This window comes from Perca flavescens, chromosome 14 (assembly GCF_004354835.1).
Source record: "Perca flavescens isolate YP-PL-M2 chromosome 14, PFLA_1.0, whole genome shotgun sequence".
In the NCBI taxonomy this organism is placed as follows: Eukaryota; Metazoa; Chordata; class Actinopteri; order Perciformes; family Percidae; genus Perca; species Perca flavescens.
In genome coordinates this window covers 35,215,658-35,225,750 of record NC_041344.1, presented here as the reverse complement: position 1 = coordinate 35,225,750, position 10,093 = coordinate 35,215,658, and the positions used below count along the sequence as shown (strand labels likewise).

Below are 10,093 nucleotides of genomic sequence, written 5' to 3'. Positions count from 1 at the left end.
TCGCATAGTGTGTCGAGTATTCCGTTTGTAATAAAGTTTCCTGAATATTCTCCGGTCTGTACCAATGTATCCCGGTGGTACACATGTGCGGTAGTTTGAATGCACATAATTGTTGTAAAAGTTTGCTGCTGAAAAGAGAAAGCCTGTTTAGCTTAGCTTCAAGATGGCTGACACTCGCCACGCATCGGCTAGTGACAGTCCCACCCCCTATGGGTGGGTTGAAAACATGCGGAACTAGCTGGCTGTAGTTCTTTTTTTTTTCTTTCAAAAAACTTTATTATTCCAGTACAGAAACATACAAACATTGAAAACATTAAATGCATACATACATACAAACATGGAAAAGGGGCGCTTGAAATTTACATCAAAGAGGTTGAAAGGCATTGTAAATGTTCAGAGTCCGGATGGCTTTCTTATACAGTATGTCAGTTCTTTTAAAGTTTCAAAACATAATTTCATGTCATTTTTAAATTGGTGAATATTCGGTTTTCTTTCAGACCATTTACATTTATGGATATAAAATTTTCCAAATAAAATTAAAAGTTTCAAAATGAAAATATGGCATTTATCCAAATAATTTCCTTCATAGTAAAAAATAATGTCTTTACCTTGTAATTTTATCCTAGAGCCACACAATACATAAAATACATCCTCCACATGAATCCAGAACAATCTGACATAAAAACATTCACGAAACAAATGTGCAATCGTCTCTGTGAAAACCCTACAAAATGTGCAGGATTCAGAAAGTTCAGGTTTATATTTCTTTAAAATTTGATTTGTTGGGTAGATGCAATGGACAATTTTGAAAAATACTTCATTAATGTTATTACTAACAACTTATTTATTATAATAGGTCCAAATCAAATTCCAATTGATATTCCAAAAGTGGTTATTCCAACCAGCAACTGTGGGGCAATATGTCAAATGTCTAAAATATCTATTATTGCACTTTTTATCCTTTATGTCAATGCCATTTAATAAGACATCTGTTCTAAATGTTGACTGGTCATTTGACACATTACTACTCTGCAGCAGTCTTCTATAACCCGTGGGTACAGCATCAAACACTATGCTATATTCTCGTGCAATTATTGGAATATTAAACTTCATTAAGAATTCTGAACATGTAAGTAAGTGACCATTGTCATTAATCAGCTGGGAAATCAATAAAATGTTGTTTTGGACCCAATTGGGATAAAATATTGACTTTTTCTTATACTTTACATCTTTATTATTCCATATCACATGTTTGTGGGATGGAAAATTGTGTTTATAAATAAGAAGCCATAATAAAAGAACCTGCCTATGAAAGTTAGATAGCTGACTAGGGATTTTATCAATATAAAAATTGCACTTTAGTAAAAATTCAATACCACCAACTTTTTGAAAAATAAAGTGAATGAAGTATGGAAATCAAGAACATTCAACCCTCCTTGATTGTAAGGATTACATAAAGTATTTTTATTTAAATAGTGAGGCTTATTTTTCTATATGAAATTGAATAATGTAGAATTTATTTTCTTAATAAAAGCTTTTGGAACATCTAAGACTTTGGCTGGATAAACTAATCTGGATAATCTTTCAATTTTGGATAAAAGTACCCGACCTTTGAGTGATAAATCTCTCATGAGCCATCTATCAAATTTATTTTTGACTTTTGGAATGAGAGGTTGAAAATTGGAATTCATACTTTCTGTCTGATTTTTACAAATATTAATTCCTAAGTATGTTACTTCCTCTTTAACAGGAATACCCTCAAATTCTGTTGTATGTATACTGCTCTCTTTGAATGGAAAAAGGATAATTTTTTAAATATTTAACGCTAATCCTGAAATTTTAAAGAACACATCAATAAGACAATAACTTTTTTAACCTGAAATTCATCTTTTAAGAAAATGGCTGTATCATCAGCAAGCTGGCAACATTTTATTTCTTTCCCTGCAACGTTAATGCCTTGAAAGTTGGCATTGTACAGATGTAGGGCCAACACTTGCATTACTAAGAGAAACCAGAATGGGGCCGCAACTGTTTTAAGTACTTTTCCCTGAAAAGATCCTTTCAGAATAGCTACACCAGCTGAGTTATTATTACCATAAGCCATCCATATGTTATCTCCCCATTGACGTTTCCAAAAATTTTAATCTGAAACTAAGGCATGCGTTTCTTGAACAAAATAAAATTCTGCCTTGAAACTCTTACAAAATAAAAAATAGCCTTCCTCTTTACCTGTTTTCGTATACCCCTTACATTAAATGAACAAAGTGACAAAGACAGGTTGAACAATAAAACAAAAAGTATCTAGAAAAACTAGTGTTAAATGAACAGTGTGCAAAATGCTTTTCTTCACCTTTTGAATATTAATAAATTACAACTAACAGGCACAAGATTATATACATCTGACCCCTGAGACTGTGCTTTTCTAACATTGAGAAAATATTTTTTTGGGATGAAAGTGCCTTAAAAAGTTGAATCTCAATATTTAAATTACTTCAGTACACTATTTCTTTTATTTTTATTTTTAGATTAGATCTAAGCTTCAGAACTAAGCTTTCAACAAAGCATAAATGTAACATTTCATATTTGTTTCCAGCCCAGTTGTGTGGAGTTTATTTTCACATCAGCTATTGCACTCTGATTTCATCAACGAAGGCTCTGGCTCCAACAGAGAAGGCTTTTTTCCCCTGCTTGCATGCCTCTTCAATCCGTGGCCAAAGTTTGTTGCGCGCTTCTTGTCTTTTGTGGTCAAATCTTCTCCAAATTTCAGCTTCTTTATCTTGAGGAACTCCGACTCCTTTGCACATTTCCACAGCATTTCTTTCGTCGATCGGGATGTAAATCTTGTTATCACTGGCCTAGTTTTAGTCTCTCCTTCCAATTCTGTGGCTTGCGTCAATGTGGAAGCATATATTGTCTCTGACGTTTGGTATGATTGTGCTACAGATGTCCACGACACGCTGCTTCACATCCTCCCCCTCTTGCTCTGGTAGGCCGTATAGCGTATAGTACCGTTCCATCTCGTTCATCTTATCTTCCATTACTGTTGTTCTCTTTTGATGGTCATCACTGACTGGTTTGACCGTTGTAATGTCTTTTTTCGCGTCACGTACTTCTTGGAAAAGAAATTCTGAAGTTTTCTTCAAATCCTCAATTGTATCAGTATTCTTTTTGATCAGTATTGTGAGACAGTCAGCATTTTTATTCAAAAGATGAATGACTTGGGGCGGCCTCTAACTCCCCCAGTAAGAACTCCCCCAGCCCCCATGTAGGCTGAGTCCTTTGCAGCGGCCCGGGTTTGAATCCGACCTGCGGCCCTTTGCTGCGTGTCATTCCCTCTCTCTCCCCAGCTGAGCAGGCATCAAGTATGCCTTTCCAGTTCAATAAACCAAGTACTGCCATCTGACTCACACATCACAAGACAATGTTACAATGAATTAAATCATACCAAAGTGTTGTATGGCTCAAGACTATGGCAATATAGTATTCATTAAAAATCACCCAAGCAGAAAGCACAATAGTAATTCTGAAACGTGATTGACTGAAGATACAACAATGCCATCACACAACACAGCTGAGTGCAGGTTGTAAAATAACAGTCACTTAGTCAGCTGCAACTTCACAAACTGCAAAAGCCAACATATAGGCTACTGCACTTGACAACTAAGTCTCACACAGGCCTATATAGCAGCATCACAAAATAATGATGCAATACGTCTGATATGCATGGCATTTCAATAAACTAAACAAAATATGTACATTATCTGGTCACATGGTCACAACAGATTATATTAACCTACTCAATTTACAGATAGCGTAATAGCTCTTACCTTTAGAAGTTCTAATTTCTTGTCTTTTTCTTTGCAAAGTCGCAGATCAAATCCTCAAAGTCCAGCTCCCTCAGCAGCTCGCTAACCCTACTACACTTGTCTGCTGTGTGTTGGGAGCACTTTACAGGCAACGCAACAAATGTCTCCGGTGGACAGTGATCTAGAATCCACTCCCGTGGTACCGTTTCACCGTTGTGAAGGTGTCGGGTCAGTGCCTCGTTAGTGAGAGAGCGGGTCTTTCTGCCGCCAGCCTCGTCCCCCCTCCGAGATGCTGGACATTTAGCCGCCGATTCTGAAAGGCTAATATCCCTCTGGGTATAACTTCCTCCCGGACGGTCTCTGTAATCGGTCCCCGTAGTGCAGGGCCTTCAGAGACGATGGTACCTGAGGGGCCATTACCTTGTTCTGTAATGCTGATGACCGGCCTCATCTCTGTCTTTTTCCACAACAACTTCGCTAAAGTTAACGTTAGCCACCGTTAGCTGTGGCTGAGTGTAGCTGGTAGAAGGCAGCGATTCTTCCAAGCTAACGTTGGCTAGCTCCTCGACATCCTCCTCTTCGTCATTCCCAGCTCTTTTTAAAAAGCTATTTATTCGCGGGACATTTTTTATAGCAGCCGCTTCTTTCTCTCTCTTTTCCACACTTTCACTCGCTGATACAACCCAATCTGACCGGGGATCAGTTACAAATTAATTCCACTCTTTCAATCTCAACTCGTTCTTAGAAAGCTGATCTTGGATCACTGCGATGTAAACAACCTGCTCTATGCCCACCCACCTTTATCTTTAGCCAATCTACACAGTGCATGCGGCCTTCTCCCAATTATTACATTAAACAACTTTTATTTTATTCTGATTGGATAATTATCACCATAATGATTAATGCCCATTGGGTAATACGGGTTTGATCGCAGTTTGCCAACAACCCCTACTTCCCGCGCCTATGAGAATAAGCCTTTAAATCAGACAAATCACAGTTAAAATCCCTCCGATTCAAAATCAATAAAACATTTATATAAAACGTCATCATGTTGAGTCGATTCTGAACCAATCAGCTGTTCGATCAGCTGAGAGGCCGGCGTTTCCCACCATGCACTGGGTCCGCCTGCGTCCGCCTGGCTCTTGCAGTTGGTGAAAAGCAACTGCGCTACCTGCGTCTCAGAACTGCGGCCACCTTGGTCTCGTGAGATTATCGTTGCCCACGTGTGCATGACGTCAGAGCGAGTCGGGATCAAGTCGGACACAAATCAAACCGGCATGCATTGGGTGGCGATCGCCGGTGATCGATTCTGCGCAGACCTGGCTCATCTCGAACGAGCCTAGTGTCTCACATGAGACAGGGAAGCACGGTCATTCGAAAATACTACCGTGTTTCTCCTGATACAAAGTTTAATGCTAATCAGTGAAGAATCCCTTTAAGGAGAACCGAGAGTGGAGCCAACTTCAGCTGGTGCTGTAACCATGAATGAAATTTGGACAATTCAATGGGTTTAAAAATACAAAAATCACACCTTAATAGAAAATGTATGTGTAATATTTTAGATGGGAAATTAAATCATTAAATTGTTGTAACCATTTTAGTTTTATTATTCCATTTTTTGCTTCATAAGTAATCAAATTTTTTTTTTTTAGGTAGTGGGTTTTATTTTTCTAATACATTTTTGGGGGATTTAATCAAATAGTCAGGAACGAGACAGTGTTGCCAACTTAGCGACTTTTCAAATCCCCTTAGTGACTTGCATCGGCGGAGCGGGGGGGGTGGCTAATTGGGCTTAAGCCCCGAATGTTTTTTCAAAAGCCCCGAATCTTTTAGGTATTTTAAAATAACTTCAACTTTGTTTCATTTCCTCTCTCAGTCTTTGTGACTGGAGCGGCAAAAAATGAAACAACAGCTCTATTACCGTGCGTGGTGGTGGACGGTAATGCATCGCGCATCACTCTGCTTGTTTCCCAACTGCCAATAAAAAGAAGAATATAAATCTTCTTCTTCGTCGTTAACTTGTCATCAGGGGCTGGCGGGCTGTTGTCATGCATGTTGTATGTTTCATCGGTGTCGCGAGCTTACTGCCTAACCGGCTTAAGTTATGGATATAACAAAGTTGTTTATAGTACAGAACAGGAACACTAGTAACCATAGTAACAGACCTCACCGGCCGGAGAGTGATTCAGAAGCAGCGTCAGACGAACCGCGGACAAGTGGTGCAGGTTTGGGAATCCGCTGTTGTAACACTTGAGTTAAGTCAATGGTGACTGCAGGCTCTCAAGTGTCACGAATTGAGCGTGACAGTCACTCATTTCGGTCTTTTGTCACGCACTCCCGCCACACATTGTATTTCTCACGTGGAAAAACTATTTATAATAAATTGAATATGCCGCAGCGCCCAAAATGTCTCTGCCGCGCCGCTCTCACTATGGAACCGGCAGGAATCAAGCGCGTCTCCCATGGAGTTGTTAGTCGATCCTGCCATTTTTCAGCCAATCAAAAAAAAGAAAGAGGCTACCCAATAGCTAATAAGATTTAACGCAACAACCAATGAAAAAAAGCAAAGAGCAGCGTACAGACACTTCCCTAAATATTCGCTCATTCAGAGACCAGAGACCCAAATGGGGCTCTTTGTCTGTCAGACGGTCTGAGATCTACCGTATCAGCAGAGCAATCACGTAATGCAAAGCAGATTATGGTGCAGGTAGATTATTTTCTGAAATATATTGACTATTATACCTTTATTTTTCTCAAAATATCACGACTCCTCCAAAACTCAGATAACACAGATATTCAAGTTTTGGACATGAGCAGAAATCTTACTCAAACAAATCTGAAATATTACAGTCCAGGGGTTTATTAATTCATTAAAATGAATTAATTTATCATTGACGTGAATAATTGTCATATGCACATTTAAGGAGGTTACTTCCTCAACAAAAGATGCAAAAGAAAAGGGAAGAGTAAATGATGCCTCTAAGCTACACATGTGCTGACTCAGATAGAATTAGAAAAGCCGATCTACAGGAGAATAAATAGATGAAAGCAATACAGAATGCCTGATAGCATTACTTCCATATATTCCATTATGTTTTTATATTTGGATTATAATCTATGTTTACCTTTTACCTCCCTGGTAAAGTCTACTCCAAGGTGCTGGAAAAGAGGGTTTGGCCGATAGTCGAACCTCAGAATGAAGAGGAACAATGTGGATTCCGTCCTGGTCGTGGAACAATGGACCAGCTCTTCACTCTCACAAGGATCCTGGAGTGATCCTGGGAGTACGCCCAACCGGTCTACATGGGTTTTGTGGATCTGGAAAAGGCGTATGACCGGGTCCCCCAGGAGATACTGTGGGAGGTGCTGCGGGAGTATGGGGTGAGGGGGTCTCTACTCAGGGCCATCCAATCTCTGTACGACCAAAGCGAGAGCTGTGTCCGGGTTCTCGGCAGTAAGTCGGACTCGTTTCAGGTGAGGGTTGGCCTCCGCCAGGGCTGCGCTTTGTCACCAATCCTGTTTGTAATATTTATGGACAGGATATCGAGGCGTAGTCGGGGTGGGGAGGGGTTGCAGTTTGGTGGGCTGGGGATCTCATCGCTGCTCTTTGCAGATGATGTGGTCCTGATGGCATCATCGGCCTGCGACCTTCAGCACTCACTAGATCGGTTTGCAGTCGAGTGTGAAGCGGCTGGGATGAGGATCAGCACCTCTAAATCTGAGGCCATGGTTCTCAGCAGGAAACCAATGGAATGCCTTCTCCAGGTAGGGAATGAGTCCTTACCCCAAGTGAAGGAGTTCAAGTACCTTGGGGTTTTGTTCGCGAGTGAGGGGACAATGGAGCGGGAGATTGGTCGGAGAATTGGCGCAGCGGGTGCGGTATTACATTCAATTTATCGCACCATTGTGACGAAAAGAGAGCTGAGCCAGAAGGCTCTACCGGTCAGTTTTTGTTCCTACCCTCACCTATGGTCATGAAGGCTGGGTCATGACCGAAAGAACGAGATCCAGGGTACAAGCGGCCGAAATGGGTTTCCTCAGGAGGGTGGCTGGCGTCTCCCTTAGAGATAGGGTGAGAAGCTCAGTCATCCGTGAGGAGCTCGGAGTAGAGACGCTGCTCCTACGCGTCGAAAGGAGCCAGTTGAGGTGGTTCGGGCATCTGGTAAGGATGCCCCCTGGGCGCCTCCCTAGGGAGGTGTTCCAGGCACGTACAGCTGGGAGGAGGCCTCGGGGAAGACCCAGGACTAGGTGGAGGGATTATATCTCCAACCTGGCCTGGGAACGCCTCGGGATCCCCCAGTCAGAGCTGGTTAATGTTGCTCGGGAAAGGGAAGTTTGAGGTCCCCTGCTGGAGCTGCTCCCCCCGCGACCCGATACCGGATAAGCGGACGAAGATGGATGGATGGATGGATGGTTTACCTTTTACATAAAGATTTCCAGCATCAATTTATTCAGAAAAAGGTATAAATAGGTGCATACAAATTCACCAGAATGCAGGAAATGAAGAGTTTAATGCTCAAAATGTTCTGGGGGAGGACCCCCATACCCCCCCACATCATAAGTCACCATGCGGAAATTGAATAAATACTTTGTATTTGGTTGAATTGTCAGTGCCATGTGTCAAATCTTTTGTTGTGTAAATCTGAGCAATTATTAATAATAACAAAAACACTAATAATAATATTAATGAAACACTCCTATTCATTTGCATCCTTATGTATTCTATTATCTCAAACAGCCTGAAAAATAGTGCATTTAGCTGACGTAATTGGGATAAAAATCTCCACCGGGGGAGCATGCCCCCGGACCCCCCTAGGTTTGGGCTAAGCCCCGAATGTTTATATCGTCTGGCTCCACCCCTGGTGACTTGTTTTCACAAAAGCTACTAGTGACAAATCTGGCGACTTTCTGAATGGCATATTAAAAATAATGGTCTCAGAAAGTGCAATCAGCAAAAAAGGGCAATCTAGCGTTTTAATAATGTCATAGAAAAAACTGAATACTAGAGGAAATTAGCCGCTATCTCTTCTTGTATCACATTGTCGGGGGTTACATAGGCAGTGCTAGTATTTCCAATAGACTTGAAGGCAGCATACGACGTCGACGGGCTGCGTGAGGCGTGTTTGGCCGGGCAAGGACACAGGGCTGGAGTGACATTTGTGTAAGTTGGCTAAGTAATTCTTATTAGCTTGTCACTAGCGATAACCTTTCCGTGACTAACGTTACTGTACAAAACCTAACCTTGAGAACCACTGCATCTAGACTCACTACAGCGGGTTTTTGCATGTAAAAGGTAGCTATCATTACAGGGACGTTTACCAAGCCGGTGGCTAGCACGCTACTAGCTGGTAGCCAAGGAAAATAATTTCTAGTTTCCTTGCAGCTAGCTAGCGTTAGTTAGTCTAGCAAGCTAGCAGCTAACATTGTCTTTCAAGCTTTAGCTAGGCAGGCAGCGCTAGCTAACGGCATGTAAGGTAACGTTAATGTCAACGTTTAAGGGAAGATATCCAGAGTCCCATGTCACGGCTATTTGTTGAGAAAAAAAACATGACTCAATAGTGATCAGTAACAACTTAAAATGTTGTCATTTCAAAAATGATCAGGCTAATGTAATACATCGTGGCATTAATCATTCCTTGTTAGTGCAATTGATTTGAAACTAAACTGCCTAAACAATAATGGTAACGTTAATGTTTTGTCTCCGTTTTATCAATTGTCATTCTTGATTCACACTGTTGACATTCGCGAGGGTTGCCATGCCTAGAAATTTCTAGCACTCGTTTATAATCAGGGAATATTAGTCATCATTAAACATTGTCATCTGTTGCACGTCACACATTATGTTTAGTTTACTTCAATTGATCATTTTAATTGTAGGTATGTAACGTTAACGTTTGATTGTTTATTTTGTCAAATGTTAAAAAAACACGACATGTCCTTCTCAAGTTAAGTAGCTGTTCTAAACCCAAAGGTAGAGTCACTGAGAAGATGTATACTTATTTCTGCTCCTTTGTCCAGCTGTAAGCATTCAGTCCTGTAAACCATTTCTTTGGTTCATTCAGTCTGCCTGTGACCAAGGAGTCTCTGATTCTAAACTTGTGGTCTGGCGCAGGTCATGTGCTCTTGGCATAGTCTCTGAAAGCCTCATTAGAAGACCCAGGTCAGGGAAAATCCATCAACTACAACTTGCTCCTGTAACGTTGGTACACTTGGGCCAATATCCGGTCTGTTGTACGAGCTTAAACCGGTTTGATTTAATGCAAACCGGCATTTGTCATTATGCAAAT

The 10,093-nt window shown here is 41.0% G+C and overlaps 1 protein-coding gene across 2 annotated transcripts in view; it reads left to right on the top strand.

Moving 5' to 3' along the window:
- Nucleotides 1–8,718: 8,718 nt before the first annotated feature.
- c14h6orf136 (chromosome 14 C6orf136 homolog) overlaps nt 8,719–10,093 on the top strand; it is a 30,574-nt gene continuing 29,199 nt past the window's right edge. Inside the window, exon 1 of one of the 2 annotated variants that reach the window (XM_028597247.1) lies at nt 8,719–8,967. The gene's annotated coding sequence lies outside the window, so the exon portion shown is untranslated. The other variant, XM_028597248.1, reaches the window with a different exon arrangement.